Source organism: Netta rufina (genome assembly GCF_964035555.1).
Source record: "Netta rufina genome assembly, chromosome: 3".
NCBI classification, from domain to species: Eukaryota; Metazoa; Chordata; class Aves; order Anseriformes; family Anatidae; genus Netta; species Netta rufina.
This window is the reverse complement of record NC_140125.1, coordinates 63308794-63326618: the sequence shown is the minus strand read 5'-3', so window position 1 is coordinate 63326618 and position 17825 is coordinate 63308794. Positions and strand designations below refer to the sequence as shown.

The 17825-nt window shown below is 40.2% G+C and overlaps 1 protein-coding gene across 2 annotated transcripts in view; it reads left to right on the top strand.

Moving 5' to 3' along the window:
- The window catches only part of RNGTT (RNA guanylyltransferase and 5'-phosphatase), a 179383-nt gene that overhangs the window by 148310 nt on the left and 13248 nt on the right, over window positions 1–17825 (top strand). The window lies entirely within an intron of this gene.

Here is a 17825-nt window from a genome sequence, read left to right as displayed (position 1 = left end):
ATTATTTTTACACCAAAATGAAATTTAATTTCTAAAACTCAAATGTGTGCCCTACCTTCAGCCTTGGTACTGTTTTCAAATTGCTTCAAAAGAACATATGCTTGCTTTTCGTCCTCCCAGTTCCTACATGTATGTTACTCAGTTTGATAATCAAACAATCCAAAATGTTTTTGGCATGAAACCTTGTATTGCAAGAAGTTTCTTCCCAAATCAACTATTTTTTTGTGACAACCCTTTTATAATAGTACTTGTTTAAATGCTTTGTATAAGTAAATAAAAGGTACAAACATAAAAAATACAAAAAGATACCGAGGGAGTCTAAACTCACTTGGTCCACAAAGCTAAGTGTAATCACCTTGTCGTCTCTGGAATAAAAGATAATCTGTTTTAATAACCTACACCTCTATAAACTACACCTTTGGGTGGGTAATCTGGCAGTTGTCCACCCAGTGAAGGTCAGTCCTCCTTTGAGATGGATGCCAATTTTGTGAGGGCTGCCATTAGGCTTCATCCTGGTAAGATATTATCCTTTATCCATAAGCAGCTAAGGAGTGAAAGTGCCTGAGGTGAGTGATTATTCCTTTTTATTTTTTTTTATATTATTTTTAGTTTTAGGAACTGGCCTCTCTCACAGTCATCTCTTAGGAGTTACTTCCCTCAGCTTCCCTTCCCAGAGTTAATCAGGGAGCTTAACCCTGCCTTGAATGACTAATCGTAGGTGTTCTCCAAGATGTGACAGCATTTCTCTTTCGGAGTGCTGTGCAAGTGTAATTGCTAGGCTGAGGAGAGGAGGTAGAGCCCTGGCAGGTCGCCCAGGCAGCAGTGGAAATATTTTGTCCTTCCATGGAAAAACGACTGGCACGATACAACCAGCTTCTCATACTGTTCTCCCTTCCAAATTAGGCCCCCTTCCCACCCTCACCTACCTCATCCACTTCTAATAATGAGCAGCAAAACGAGGGGGGCAGTTCTGCATGGCTGGGAAGATTTTGTAAATTCACTATTGCACTCTGCAGCCACTTCCAGTTCGCAGCAGTACCGTCACCCTCACTTGCAGCCAAGGAGAGGCCCTTCTGCTCACACCTCCAGAGCAGATCCTGTGCAGGATCAAACTGCAGGACTGTGTGTCATATTGTGAGTAGGGAAAAAGTGCAAAACCAGCACATATGCAATGCATGCATCCAGTTTCCTGCAGTTTGCATCCAGGGGCTTCTCTGGTGGAAGTTGTACCTGCATGTTTGTGCAAGTTTTGTTGGATCTTCTTCTCTGAATGTGCCTGAGGGATTTTCCACTACATTTTCAATATTCGAAGTCATACTGTGATTACGAGTTATAGTATTATTTTATTTCTTTTAAAGTGATACTTCAGTTTGGTTCAACCTAAGCCTTATGTCAGGAGAAATGGTTAGCCATTAGAGTGGTTATTCTCTATGCATGACTTTATCCTCTCTTTCACATCACCCCCAGTCTTGTATTTTCCAAGCTACAAAAACTTACTCTGTGCAAATCTCCTAATTGCTCCCTGTCTCCAAGCCATTCAACATCTGCAATCAACACCATTTAAATTCTTAGTATCCTTCTGTGTTTCTCTTGTTGCATTTTATAAGGTAGGCAATGGCACAATTTTAAAGATAGAGGCTCAATTATATTTTCTTTAATATTTTCTGTTCATATCATATATATATAGTGTAATGCTTGGTAAATATCTGATATACATTTAATTTGAGTGCGTTCATATTAGACTTTGTAATTTATGTTGCTGTAGTCTCATCCTAAATATTGCGTTTGCCACAGAATAGGCAATCTGGATATTCAAAATAACTTTCAGTTACCACCTAGGGAAAACAAACCTTATTATCTGCTAAATTAGTGTAGAATATAGAGACGTGTTTGAACAAGCTAATTCCACGTGGCTGCTCTCTCTAAAGAGTAATGTTTATTTTTGGAGCTATAGGTGCATATATGGGCATGTATTTGCACACTGCTTTGTTTCATTTCTGGTGCTAAAGGTAATCCTGAAGTCCTCGTTTGTCTCAGGATCATTTCTTCTGTGGTTTGCAAGCAGGAAATGATGCACAGCTAACAAACACAATGCGGTTCTTTAATTCAGACTCCTATCTGATTGCTTGGAGAGTCTAGAAAATGTCAGCCGCCCGACAGCAGCAGAACTGAGTGATGAGGCTGCAACTTCTCAGAGATATTCAGCATCAAAAGTGGGGAATAATAATTCAGGTTAAGAGACAGTGCTGCTAAACAAAATGTGCGTGCTCTGGAAGTGTGCACTGGTCCCTTGGAACTGTTGACACAAGCTTCTCTCATTATTCCTCTAGCGGTTTTTAGGTTTTTCATACGTGGTTGCTAATGGTGCCATCAGTTAAAAGACTTGTGAACCAAACTTTGTCCTGGAATATTTATATATAAGGGAGAGTCTTTGCAACCTTTTGTTTGGATCTGCTTTTGCTCACTGTGTGATGGATTGGTCTCTCTCGATGTATAAATTACCAAGTCACGTTCATTTGCAAACATCCGAAGTATTAAGGCCTTCTATTAAGATATGGCATTTCTTGCTAAACGTGTGCATTAAGGAGTGCCCCAAACCACTACACTCCTCTGTCAGTGTAGATTTATTGCTCTAAGTGAACCATTATTTTTACAACAGTACTTCCAATGCATTTTTAGTGCACTTTCAGTAGGACAAATAGGAGTGTTACCAGCTCTTTGAAATATTCATAGTAAACATATAACCTGCCATGTTAGTACTCATAAATTCATGTTTCAATTTACGTACATTTAAAAGATTGCAGAGAGAAGCTCCTTATCAAAGTGTTTGTTTGCAATTGCACAGAAGTTTTGATTTTCCAGGACCGTACAGGAAGATAATTGTACCAGTGTCTTTGATGATGAAGGCTAGAGATGGCAAGTCTGTGAAATGGTTTCGCAATACTGATGCCTCTTCTAGAGATGATTATTCTATGTCTTTTTTCCTCATATGCAGTAATTCATTAATATTTATATATATTAATATTTATAATGTTTCTGAGACATAGATGAACTGGTAAGATTAACTGAAATTACCTATCTCCTGGCTTGCTTTCAGAGATATTAGTGGTAGTGCTTGATAGATGTTTGATCTCTGTGCTTCATTATACAAAAGGAATGTGAAGCATTCACTCCTGAAGTTTTTGAATCCTGTATCTAGTAGCAGTTAGATTAGAAGATGTGAAAAAAAGAGTGTTTTTCTGGCTAGAGGGATCTGCCTGGAATTTTTCTTTTTCTATAATGTAATATGCCTGTTCGTAGACACCATAAGATTTTGTATGTTGCTACTTTGAACAGAATTAATGATGCAAATCTTTAAGTTACTGCATGAAGTTTGTGGTTGCTCTTGTTCTGGAGTAATACTCAGTGGGTTTCGGTAAGTTCAATAGCTCATAAAAGCGATGGCTGTTCCGGTTAGCTGGTGAGAGCACTAAGTGAATTAACGATTTGAAAGTCAAATTTGCTGTGGCAATGAATTCCCATTTTGTTTTCAAGGCACTGCCCTTTAAGGTTATATTAAAGGAATTGGTTTCATATACGGTAGTTCTTATTTTTTTGTTTCTGAATTAAATTATTCTAAATGGCTGTTTGATTCTAGCATCTGTTCAAAGGTGCTCTAGGACAATTTCAAACATAAATATGTTTGCTTTTTGTATCTCTTCCCATTTAGGTAGCTGTGTTGGTAATCACTGTCATATTCATCTGCATTCATTCTATGAACTTTGGAACAATTCAGTAATTTGCACTGCTTTGGGATCTTATATGGTCACTTTTATTAATTATTTCTTGGACAAGAAAGCCGATGAAATGACAGGATGACATCAGTTGACATTAGCTGGCAAACTTTCTTAAATCTATTTATATGAATTATTGTTAGTGTTCTTTTACGAACAGTGAAGCTGATCAAAAATTTTATCATACAAACGTTGTGGTTAGAAGTAACTAATGTCATTATGTTCCAGCATACATAATAGTCACATAATAGTGATGGAAGGGTACGTTATGGGATTTTTAACCTATTTACAGAACAAGAAGTCTTTATAACGTGCATGGCCCATTGCTTTTCAAATAGAGATTTAGTCAATGTAGATCAGGATGAGAACTTAGCTACACTATATCCACTAATTATAAATTCTATAGAGGAAATGCTATCGCTTCACCAATTTATGAGGATTGAAAGTTTGTGCAGTTCAGTTCTGAGTTGCTCCTTGGATTAGGGGAAGCTGTTCAGTACGCTGTGTTCCCCATTATTAATCAGTAATGAAGCTTCTGGCAGTCTTTACTATTGCGTTAATGACTAGTTTCATTTTGGGCTCTTAACACAGTAAATTACCATTTAAATAAAGATTAATTACCGCTCTTTTATTTTTAGTATTTTAAGAGTAGTTATTAAAAAGTTACGTAATAAATACTACTTTGTTCAAAATAGAATTGTTCCACTTTGTGGGATGTGAGGGCGGGTAGCGGTGCAGAGCGTAGTTTGGAAATAGCAACGGGTTCTTAATATTTCGCTTCTCTGCCCAGATTGTGAAAGTTTTAGGTTTGCTTACGGGGGATTTTCTGCCGAAGTTAGAGCAATCTTCCTGTCAAGGACTAGTAAAGGATCGAGCTCTGTACCACGACCTGCAGCTTGGTAGCCATTATCTGAGGTTTTATTAAACTGCGGGGCGGTGTGGCTGAGCTGGCTAAACCTCCCACCTATACTTTGGGACTGCAGTTTGGTCCCAAGCTATTATTTGCCCAACCGTCTAATTTTCCCTCAGCAAATACGCTTTTAACTTGAAACATGGTAAAGCAGAGCAGAGCCCTCGCGGGGAGAGGCCTTGCCTCAGGATCATTTCTTGCCTCAGGATCTCAGGTGGTTGCCTCAGGATCATTTCTCTGATCGCCTCAGCACCAGCAAGACCCTCCAGGCACAGATCTGTCCACCTTTACTGTGAGATCTGCAGGCAGCTGACCGGTGACTCAGAGAATTTACTGCAGTGTTCTCAAGAGCTGAAGCAGCTTCAGCGTGGCTATTTCACCTTTCTCCAGACGCGGGGGATGAACTCATGTCTGAGAACCAGGCTGGACCTCGTCTGTGACTCCTTCAGTGAGATCGACCAGCTCTAGGTGATTGCTGAAGTGATTGGCCACAATTTTCAAAGCAATCTTTTCAAAAAAAAGAAGACAACAAAGGCATGACTCGGTGAAAGAGGTGCTTTCCATAGACCTTTTCTTGAGGTAGATTAAGCTGGGATGTTTTCCCTCCCAGGGTGCCAGTGGCTTCTCCTTCCAATTAGTGTGATCTGCGAGCTCGGTGGAGTGCCTCTGCCCAGTCTAATCACAAAGGGCAGATGTGGAGAGCCTTGGTAGGGTGTACAGCTCTTCAGGCTGTCTGGAAGTTTAGGAGTAGGGTTAGTGCACCTTTCCCCATCCACTCAATTCCTGTCCTGACAGAGCTCCACAAAAACAGCGTCGTGTGTGTGGTCTTTCAGCAAAATATGTCTAAAAGTTTTCCTTCTGTGCCTGCTGGTAGACAGTAATGGTATGTTGGTACTCTAATTACATGAGGCATTGCTTATTGGCCTTTGCTAAATATTGACAGAGGTACTTGCTTGCAGTGCCACAGCAGGAAAGGATTTCTAGTTTATCACTGTGAAGTCGTAATCTGAGTGTTGCTTCTGCTGCTGCTCCCTGTATTATTTTGTGCTGTTAGTGCACTTTACGTGAGATCAAATGCAGTAGAATAAAACATAAGAATGTCATGCCTTCGACTCAAAGAAAATAAGTGGTTACCTTGTCGTATCTTTGCAGTTCCCTCTTGTCACCATTACCCTAACCATCAGTTATTAGCGTGTGGTTCTGTCAGGCAGGCTGTGTATCACTGGTGGAGCTACCCCAGAATTAATCTTGAGAACGTGCTTAGTTATTTTAATAAGTTAATAATTTTACTGAGGAGTTTAGTGTAGTTGAGGATTACGTGTACAGAAGTTGAGGATTCATGGACTGATTCACGTCCTGATGATGACAGTCTGAAAGCAGCGACAGGACAAAAGAGAAGCAGCCCAGGGAGCGACTGAACTTTGGCTGTAGGTAATAGGCTAGGATGAAACCTAATAAAGTATAAAAATATGCAGTCACAGAAACAGGTACATCTGCCATCTTCTGAAGCTTCCTCATTTGTCAGTGATGTGTCTCTGAAAAAGCAGTGGTTGTTTACAGGGGAGCTAAGAGAAGTGGGTTTGGTGCAGCCATGGAAAAAGGCAAATGCAGCCCTAGAACCTCTGGACTGAGACGTTCCTGAGAAAAAAGAACCAGGGATTTATCTGTAGGTTCTGGTTGCTCACAAGAAATACAGGTTTGTTTGATGTAGTTATTAAGTGATAGATCACTTAACGTCTGAACATACTCAAAACTAAAACTGAGGAACAGTGATAGCAGTAAAAAAAAAAGCTCTAAGGAAGTAGAAAACTGCCCTACCCATTGAGTTTGTATCCTGTAAAGAAGATGAGGGAGAGGCTAGAGAGAATTCACTGAACAAACTGAAAGTTAGAAAGTGTTGTAAGGTGCTCGCAAGAAATCACGAGCTGCTGATTCCAAAGCTGTGTTTGTTAAAGGTAGCAAATTTAGCTCCTTTTTTAAAAATAGCATCCTTTTCAACTATTATTTTGAAAATTAAAAAACAAAACAACAAAAAAAAACAAACACGCAAACATATGGCTTAATTCTGTATCTCTTGACTTCCTTTCACTTCTCTACATGTTACCGTTCCTTGTTGCAGTTTTTCTCAAAAGCAGTTGCTAACACCTAGGGGCAAGGAGTCCTGACTGCCCACGTGTTTGTATATGGAATATTGGAGCCCTCAGCCCTGCCTGCCAATTGCAGACACTAATAATATAAATTAATAGCAATATATTTTGTGTGTCTGTTTATATTACAGTAAGTGCCAGTGTACAGTGGGCACGTTTGCTCTCTGCAGGCACGCTGCAAAATAATAAAAAATGCTAAAAAAAACGCCAGCATCGGAACTGGTGATGTAAACAGAAAAAGAATAACAACGAGGAAATCTGCCTGAGCGCTGGGAAAATGAGGCAGTTTATTTTGTATGCTGTCACAATCGCTGTCCATAAGAACAAAATGTTAATGAGCTATAATTTCATAAATTCCCTGTGTTCTGCTGGATCAGATAGTCCCCATTTTGCTTTTTCTCGTGATTATGCCCATGAATTTAGTTAACAAATTTGTTCTTTGTCAAGTAGAGAGTGTTCCATAGAAGTCCACAGAATTAAGAAGATTACCTCTGCAGTTTTCTGTTGTTGCTGCCAATAAGATAGAATAATTGGTGCTTGGTTTTGGACTATGGGTTTTTTGTTGTTGTTGTTGTTGGGGTTGGGTTTTTTTGGCAGCTTTTGTTGTTTCTGCATGTAGTAGGTTTTTTGAAAATCCATCCAAGTTTGTTCTTGCTAAGCACAGGGTAGGCTAAGCCTTCTGGGAAGATTAAAATAATAGCTAATTGATTGTAGATTTCAATATACATTAGTTTTCTACTTCTGTATTAACAGTTTAAGAAAGAAAATATCTTCAAATGCTTATAATTAGTATTGTAAAAATGAACAGATTGTAATTTTTAAAGCCTTCTTTTTCCTGGGTGTTTTGGAATATAAATACATCCAAGCGAGAGAAAATTAGAATGATAATGCCTCATTTTCCCAAAAGCTTAAAAAAAAAAGTGCTGGCAAAGGAACCTTGTGAAGTTTAAGAGAAGCAAATGCTGGGTTTTGCATCTGGGACCAAACGTCCCCCTGTGGCGTTCAGGCTGGAGGCTGACTGCCAGCACAGCAGCTCTGCAGGAAAGGGCCTGAGGGTCCTGGTGGCAAATAAAGATAAGACCAACCATAGCCTGGTTTGTGTTAGCTACAGCAGAGCTGTCAGATCAAGGAAAGCCACTCTTGTCCTCTACTCGAGCATTTGGGATGCCACATCTGGAGTAACTGCATGCTGTTCTGGAGGCCCCAGTGCAAAAGAAGTCTCCCATCTGGAGTGACTGCTGCAGGGGGCTGTGAGGAAGGATGGAGCACCAGGCATAGGAGGGAAGGTTAAGGAAATTGGGTCTCAAGAAGAGAAGTCCATCCTTGGAGATTTTCAGAATTTACCTGGAAAAGGTCCTGAGCAGCCTGACTCCTCCTTGAAGTTAGCCCTGCCTAGAGCAGGACTTTGGACTATTGCTGCATTTACTTCCAGCACTTCCATTCTTAGCATCTCTTTTTTTTTTTTTTCTTTTTTTTTTTCCTGTTAAATGTTTACCTTTGTGAATGACTGATTTTTCTCATAATATCAAAAATATGAGGAAATGCGTCTTTCTTTCCACTGAGGGCTAGAATTGCATTACCTTCCAGAGATTCTATAGTCTTCTTTCAGAAAACATTTTCTTCACTCTAGTAGTTACTTAGAAGAAAGGGCTGTTTGGTTTTGTTTTTCCTTTGAAGCAATTTTGCAGCTCTTTTTATGTAAGGAGACAGTATGGATTTTTTTAATGGAGTGTGTGGTGTATGTTGAGAATAAAGAGCCTTCGCTGCCTTAACCTGAAAATCTGGGAACATAAGTGAAACTGAGAGATGCCGCTGTTCTCTGGAATGCCTATAAAATGTAAGAGGTTTATAGATTATTCAGAGCCACGTAACTAATCTTAAAGAGAGCAAGGAAAAAAAAAAAAGTAGTAAAATTTCCTTCTCCTCCAGTCTTGTCTGTGTCCCTTGTTCCACAGCGACTTCGAAGCAAAGTCCCTCAAAATTAATCCTTAACATTATTCATGTTTTCTTCTTTGCTTCATTTTGAGTACTTTTGTCATAATACCTGTGAGATGAAGCCAACCAGCTATTTATCGCGTTAGGGATGGTTGATTTGAACCTCCTGGTTTTGTCTCATTTGATAAATAATGAGATTTGAAACCAGCAGTAGCTAATGGAAGTGTCATCACGCTTTAGGTTTTGTGATTTTCTGTTTGTTTTTTTGTTTTTTTTTTGTCTCTTTTTGTCTTCATACAGAATTAATTTGCTTTCTTACTGTTCTGGGTAATTTTCTGTATATTTTACTATAGAACTGAATCACAGAATATCCAGAGTTGGAAAGGACCCACAAGGAACATCGAGTCCAAATCTTGGCTCCACACAGGGCCACCCAAAAATCAGACCATAGGTCTGAGAGCATCATCCAGTCTCCTCTGCTCTGGGCTGAACAAACCAGGTGATCTCAGCAGCTCCTCATACATCTTGCCCTCTAGACCCTTCACTATCTTTGTAACTCTCCTTTGGGCACTCTGTAATAGTTTCATGGCCTTGTTATACTGTGACACCCAAATCTGCGCAGAGTGCTTGAGATGAGGCATGGCACTTTGCAATTCTGAGAAGTACAATCATAGGGAGAACTGGATCTTCAAGTGATGTGCAGATTGTGCTTACAATGGTATAAAAGCAAACTATGTAAATGTTAAGAATCACAGAATCACAGAATTTCTAGGTTGGAAGAGACCTCAAGATCATCAAGTCCAACCTCTGACCTAACGCTAACAGTCCCCACTAAACCATTTCCCTAAGCTCTACATCTAAATGTCTTTTAAAGACTTCCAGGGATGGTGACTCCACCACTTCCCTGGGCAGCCTGTTCCAATACCTAACAACCCTTTCAGTGAAGAAGTTCTTCCTAAGATCAAACCTAAAACTCCCCTGGCGCAACTTAAGCCCATTCCCCCTCGTCCTGTCACCAGGTATGTGGGAGAATAGACCAACAAGACATGCAGCTTGTCTCATTATTAAACTTACATGTGCTAATATGCAAATAGGGGTTTTTTTTATAATATTTTTCCTTATTGAACAGAAGGGTGAAGTTGTGTCACGGAGCCACGGAGTTATTGCTCACTGCCAACTGGAAATTGCTGGGGAAGATGCAGGGAGCGAGAGGTTTGTTTTAGCACTAAACAAGCACAGGCCGTGCAGGTTATTTCTCATCTGCATTGCATCGATCCCTCGTGCTCGTCACGGTGGAATAACCAAACAGGTCATTGTGAAACTGCCAAATTCACCATGTCATGGGGCAAGCAGTGTTTTGTCGTCCTCCCCATCTCAGTCACGCTGTTCTTTCCCAGGCTTCCATGTCTGAGAGTATTCTGGCTCCCATGTGTGAGCAACTTGGGACTGGCACCAGTCGTTGTTTTGCTTTCTTCTGTCTTACAAAAATCATCTTATGCAGAAGAGGGATGATTTGTCCACGATGATTTTAAGCTCTCGAATGTGGTAATTTGTTGCTGCAGCTGTTACCGTGCTATAATTGCATCCTGAAACCTGTTTGGGTGTGCCTGTCTATATCGAGAGCATAATTTGTTCTGAGTAATTGAGGATACCTTGCTAACAGCTGTTTATGGGGCCAGCTCCTCTGCTTGGGTTGAAACAGACTGTTTTTCCTTTGATGCAGACATCCTCACGCTCAGTTTCCATCGATGCGATTGCATTTGCATTTTCTTCTGAGTAGAATTCAATACTCAAACAGCAAATGTGCTCAGGCTTCTCAGAGTTGTAGTCAAATTTAGGAAACTCATTGTAGATAGTGTCTTCTCAGAGAAAGGGGTGTCCAAAATACATGTGTCTTTATTGTGTCCTTCAGAAATTACTTTTTTCATGCCATATTTGTTATTGATTAACCTGTTCTCGTTTTCAAAATCAAGCCTTTGTCTTTCCTTCCTGCATTAGACCAGAGGCTTTTGTTGGTAGTGCAGGCAAATGAAATAAAAGGAGTAGGATGGATAATGGTCAAGGGGGAAGAACAGATAGAAAAATAATTTCTAAATAAAATGATAAAAATCAGACCCTATTAGAAATCTAATAGAATGGGACAATGGTAAGGTACTTGGACAAAGTCTGTAGGTCTTTTTAAAATATTTATTAACAGCTAATTGGTTACAAATACCATGAGAACAGCCAAGATCAGCCTTGAGGGGGGAAGAGAAAGCAAACTGTTGTTTTTACAGTTAATAGGCAGAATAGATCTAAATTTGGTAAGATTTTTAGGGGTGAGTGATTTTGAGTCTGAACTGAACAAATGAGGTTGCACTTGATAAATGAGCTTGAACTTGTAGTACCTTTGCAAAATGCAGATGATAATCTCTTTACAATAAATTACTCATGAATAAATCAAGATGTTGAAGTTGCAGAGGGTGAGAGATGGTATAGCAGGGCAATTCTTAGACGAGGATATTGTTTCTGAGACCTTTCTTTATAAGGTATATAAAGCTCACGGTGAACACCATGAATGAGAAATATTTTAAATGTCAGATAGCGATAAGATTGGAGAAAAACAGTTGGCAAAAATTATCGTATTGAGAGGTACTGTGCTGTTTTTAGGGCAAGTAAAAGGCAAATGCAGATTAAATTTAGATAAATGGAAAAGAATAGGCCCGCGAACAATAACAGAGAAGGGAGAAGAAATATCAAATGAGATAATTATGCAGGATATCAACCTACAAAGGAAAAAGGGTTGTGGATAATATCCTGTCTGATTATAATACCCATAAAGGAGGGCAGTTCCAGCCACCACGTGCTCCACAGGCTCCCTGTATAGCCCATGGAAAATCGTTCATTCCAGAGGGGGAATCTGAGAGCCTCCAAGAGCAGAGCCTGGCCGGTGCCTCGCTGGGTCTCTTAAATCGATTTAGGGGTGCCAGTGTCCCTCAGTGGATTACATACAAAGCTAGGTCCTAAATTTTGAGTACCTGAAGTTATGGTGCAGGTACTTTCGCTGCTTGTCTCTCTAGACATTTCCAATTACGAGATTAAAGACAGGAATAAGAACAAATGCTTGTTGTACAGCTGTTTTAACTACAAGTGAGCATATCCAGTGTCGTATTCCCCAAAGACTGGCATGGCAGCTTAAATTTCACTTGCACTAGTGCTAATAAATTTCCATAAATGTATTTTTTTCCACCATTTGCATCCTCAAATACAGTCTGTAAAATCCGAGATGTCCTTCAATCTTCAGCTCTTTTAGACCTTTGATGAGCAAGCTGGTGACTCTTACCCAGGGTTTGCTGATAAAGGTGGAATGAAAATAGATTGTGCCCATGAAAGGCTATCCAGCCTGCAAAAAGATGAGATTCCATACTAATAAAAATAAAAATAAAAGGATATGTATCTCCTACGCAAGGAGCTGATAAGTAGCCCATGTACGGTTTGGAGAATGCCTCTGATAGCTGGAAAGCCGTAATCCTAGGGAAAAACAAAACTGTATGTCCACAAAAAATCAGGTATGAACATCTTTTTGCATTCTGAGGATCACAGAACAGTTTGGGTTGGAAGGGACCTTACAGACCACCCAGTCCCACCCCCTGCCATGGGCAGGGACACCTCCCACCAGCCCAGGTTGCCCAAAGCCCCATCCAGCCTGGCCTTGAGCACCTCCAGGGATGGGGCATCCACAGCTTCTCTGGGCAGCCTGTGCCAGGGCCTCACCACGCTCTGAATAAAGAATTTCTTCCAAATATCAAATCTAAATCTGCTCTCTTTCAGTTTGAAAGCATTACTCCTTGTCCTATCACTGCACACCCTGCTAGTAATTCAGTCCTGTATGTGTATAACTCACGGTGAAATATTTTATTAAATGAATTTTTTCATCAAATTGACTTTCCTGTGTATCATTGCAAGGCTCACATATATAATTGCTTGGCGGTGTTCCAGAATGATTACAGTATTTGTAAATTCTCACATCTGAGAAAGAGGAATGTGTACTAAAACTCAGTTTAATAATAGAGATGCAGTATCTTGTTATGTAATAGTCAACAAAAACATTATTTATTTACTTTTGTTTGACAACAGTAAAACTACTGCAGCTCTATCTTCCTAGCATAAAGTGAGAATAAAAGTGAAGAACAAGGAGCTCAGTGGTGCTATTATATTTCAGCAAATTGAAGTTTTCAAAATGCCACTTCTGCTTCTCTCCAAAGGGGGGGAAAAAAAAGAAAAAAGGTTGATTGTAGAGAAAATAGCATGTTACATCTTTGGGAAAAATAACGTAGAAGTATTTGAAAAGGAGAAATCAAAGATGTGGCGGCATTGTTAGAAGCATTGTGTGGACGTTCTGTTGGTATTGCGAGGAGCTAGGGATGTTTGCATTTACTGGGGAGGAAACTGTAAATATGCAATATTGCTTTTTATGTTACTAACTTCATTGAGTTACTGTTTAATTGGTACATTGAAAAATTTCTGCCAGTGACTTTACAACTGAGTGCTGTAATGAAATGTCACTTCTTTTCAGAAAAATGTTACTTTCTCTTGATTAGCTGAAGTATTAAATTTGTTTCAGTAAATGAATCTATTGATTTTAGCTTAATGTGTTGTAATAAAAAATATTTGAGTGTGTTCTCAGTTGGTAGATTCATGAGGCGCTGCGCTGGTCCTGTACAGGCACTGCTGTGGGATTTTTTATCTGTTCCTCCTGCATCAGGCAGAGAAGTCGGCATTGGCACCGGAGGGAAATAAACACCCCAGTTCTGCTGGAGGACATTTCTCTCTGTTCAGCTCTGCAAAAGTCATCCACGGGCTTTTTTGCACTGGGTCATCCAAGACCCAGTAGGAGGGAATGAGGCTGTAAGAAAACAGAGCCTCTTAGTCCAGCTCTTCGCTCCAGGTCTGCCAACCCGCAGGCAGCTTTTCGGAGGTATTTATGTCGTCCACGGGCTGCTCGGCCTTGGGGAGCCACCCGCTGCCTGCATATTAACGCTGCGTCGCACCAGAAATGAAATGCCCAATTAGTGTCATGTGTTAGCCTATCTAGGTGTAATTTAATGGTGATACAGCCAAGTGCAGCCCAGCTTCTGCTTCGTTTCGTTAGTGGGTCATGGCTAGCCAGGCTTGGCTGCTGACCACCATAGCAGCGGATGAACTGAGTATTAAACCGTTTCTTTTCTACACACACAATCTGTGAATAAACATGGGTGGGATGTAGGGAAGAGGCTGGTTTACAGCAGAAACAGTGTGCAGGAATATACAAAAGCAAAATCAGAGACAATAATGCTTTCTTTTACACGGTAATGCAAGATGCTGCTCACTGTATTTTTCTACATCATTAAGCTCTCTTTCCACTGGTCACACTCTGGCTGCCATTAATGCACAGAAAAAGGTTTTGGAGTAACTGAACTTCAACAGCAGGAAAACAAAGGACATCTCTGAATAATTTAGAAGGACATTTAGAGATCAGTGAGTAAGAGGTTTCGGACTTAAACCACCGAAGTTAACACTAAAGCAAACAGACTCTGAATAAAAGCTTAATTACTAGCTTGTTAATATTTCATTCAGAACTTTAAGGAAAAATCTGTAATTAGTAATTAGCAGTTATAGCAGGAAACTACAAAACAGGGCTTTCGGTTTCAATTTGGGTTTTCCCTAGTGTGCGCGCTCTGGTCTGACAAATCAGCTCCTTTTTACTTCGGGCTTTTCAACTGTAGAATTATGTATATAAAACTCCTTATCTAAAGAATCCTAATGAAGTTGGTTTAATGTAGAAAAATACACTTTGAGATGACCAGAGTTGCCAGTGCCGTTTGCTCTTCTTTCCTCTTTCCTTAGCTCCTTCCAGCACTGCCTGTTCTTGTAGGGAAAAGCCTTTAGGAATTTATTTCTTCCAAGTCCTTCCTGGCTGGGCCATTCAGTGATTGATTGTGACATTGGCCGTCTCTAGAATGGGTTTATGATGTTACTTGTAATGCTGTTACATCATGCGGGAAGCAAATCAAATTTCTTAAACTGTGTTTTTTTACAGCACTAATGTTGTTTCAGCCTTGGGCCTCAGGTGGAGGAGGATGGCCGCTCAAACAAAACTTGAGCACAGTGCTCAAATTCTAATTTCTCCGATTTCTGGAGGGTTTAAGAGTCAGCCCATCAGGAAGCACTTGCAGACCAGAGCTGTCTGAAGAGGTTTTTTTGGAAAGGACATCTGCTTAGAAAACCCAAGCGACTTTTCTTGGATTTGCTTGCCTTTGGCAGCTGCTGCTGGTTTGCTGAATAAAGTCAAAGTTTGTGAGCAAAGCCAGGACAAATGTGCTCGTCTAGAGTGGGCATTTCCAAATTTCCTCTCTTTCAGGGGTTTGGCAGGTTCAAGTTCCAAATGCGAATTTTGTTAGAGTTCACCATTCAGAGTTGTAACCCTGCTAGTTGATGGTAAAAACTCCACTCAAACAAACAAACAAAAAAATTGTCTAGAAACGTTTCTGTCCAGACAGCCCAAAAGTTCATCAGTGTCTCGGACCACATCTGGTAAAGCCATCTGAGGCCAGTTGTGACTCTTGCAAGGCTGTGACCATTGCGTGTACCTGTGCTCTCCGCCGCCTTGTGATGACAGCAACTGCTCCACCCCACATCCATCACAGTGCTGTCCCTGCAAATCTGTCTTCCTAAATCTGGAGATTCTTCAATAACGAAGGGAGAGCAGGAAGGACCCCTCCGTTGCCTCATTTACCAGCAAATTTGTGCTAGTGATGGATTAGCCCTTGCTTACCCTCCTTTGAGGCGACTGACCCCAGCAGCTGACGGGCACCGTCGAGCCATTTGCAGCATCTCAGCCACCATTAGCTTCCCTATCCAGCCCTTTCCATTCTGTAATCCCACAATGATTTTTAGATAGCAGGTCATATTATAGCGAACATCTTTAATTGCTTTTGAAGAAGGAGGAATAAAGATTTCTGTGATTTAAGCCTCAAAGCCAGTTAGGCTTTGAAGTTAAAGGTAAACTACTCGAGAAGGGGAGGGAGTTCGAGCCAGCTCAGCACTAGAAAGGCAGTCGAGAAGTGAGGTAGGGCAGTTGAGGACTTAGACCACAGCAGTTTCTTTGATCAAAGCTGATTTTTGAAAGTCTGCATTAAGCCAGTAGCCATTAATCAGTTTATGTTGTGATGTATCAGGAATGAAAAAAGCTAAGAGCCTGTTTTCCTTCTAATTGAAATCACAGAAGAAAGAAAAATACAATGAAAAAGCCTTAACGTGGCTTTCACAGCTCTTTTTCCCCACCAAATCTTTGCTTTATTATTTGGATTTTCTGGTATTACTGAATAGATTTGTTTGGCTCTTCTTGGCTTTGTGGTTTTTATTGTTGCAGCGTTTCATTAAGGCATTTATCAGCTTCCTCGCTTAGGGGGTTCCAGCAGTCACCTGAACTGATCCAGTGAGACGAGCCACAAAAATCAAGGTTGTCGGTGTTGCAAACTCTGAGCTCAGCAGTCGGGGGTAATCCTGTCCCCTCAAAATGAGGAGGTTTTAAAAAATGGTTGTAGTTTGACTTTTTTGTTATCCTGTCTTTGAAAATTTAAAGGTTCTTGCTTTCTTACAGACACAGAAACTGAAAACTTTTTTATTTGAAAAATGTGTTCTGCTGTAAGAGACTGGTGTGACTTCAAGATCTGGCACTCTTAAAGGCACTGAACATTGCACAGGCTGTGTGAAAGCTGCAGTGACCAAGGCTCAGCTGTCTTCTTTAGCTTGACCCTCTGGTTCTTAGGAGAGTTGGTTGATGACAAGCCGTTCAGTCTAGTGGAGTGGATGGGAATTGTCTGAATTTTTATTTCCTGCAGGTCCCTGATGCTCCAGTATCAGATTTATGAGTAACCAGACATTGCCTCCGAAATGTAAGATGGAAAAAAATTGACTACTTTTTGTAAACATTTCCAAGGCAAAAACTGAAATGCGCTAAATATGGGAGATCGAAATTGGGTTTGCTCAGTTCTGGTCTTAGTTCGTGGGTACATTCTCCATTCTCTCTGTACCACCTCAACATTTTCAAGTATTAATAGGATTTTTAGATGTTGAAAACATTTATAAATTTATAATCTTGCTCCCTACCCCCAACCTGCCTAATAATGCTTTCATAGCATGTTTAATAATTTACATATCACTTAGATACCAGTATTTGATAATGTCAGCGTGCCAAATGCAACTTGCAGTGTTATGTGTTTCTTCATATGACTGCTATAGTGAGAATATAAAGAAAAATTCTGATCGTATCTTTTTTTTCTGTTGTCATTCAGTGATGTTCCAAGGCAGAGAAATGTGAAGCACGGGGAAAGCAGCGCTGCTAACAAACCAGTTTGGGCTTTGTTAGGCAGTGGATAGACACATGAATATATTACATATGATTATCATAAAATTACGGCCTGGAAATTGAACAGTCATGCTGCTGCATTTTAGGCAGTACATTTATAATAAGCTGTAATAAAGTAAACACTTTGAATGGGTAGAAGAACAGGCATTGCTTGCGACCACAAATGTATGTTCAATCGGTGCTTTCGAAGCTCAATTTAACAAAGCAAACAGATTTCCTTGCAGTGTTGACACGGTTGTTCGCAGTGGTGAGTTTTTGATTTATGGGGAAAAAAACTTTAAGCATATAAAAGTAGCTGTTTGGGAGCAAAATGGAAGAAAAGACTGTGATTCATAATGGCTGTTTTTTGAAAGCTGCGTGTTGTTAAAAGTGGGTTTGAAAGACTCGCTCGCAATTACTTGGTACTTTGGCTTCCAGTTTCAGTTCCTTTTGGTTTATGCCAATATCATTTGTTGGTTTTCAGAAAGAACAGAAGAAATATCATTCCTAAGAACATTTCACAACCTGGATAAGCAATGGCTAGAATTAGGTTTAGGGCCTGATCCTGGTAACTCTAGCACAAACTAATTGGTTTTATGAAACCGCCCCGAGGCGTATAACTTACAAGAATAAGAGTTTGTAGAGCCAGGGCCCAAATAAATAGCAAAAGATGCTATCTGAGTTGGAAAAGT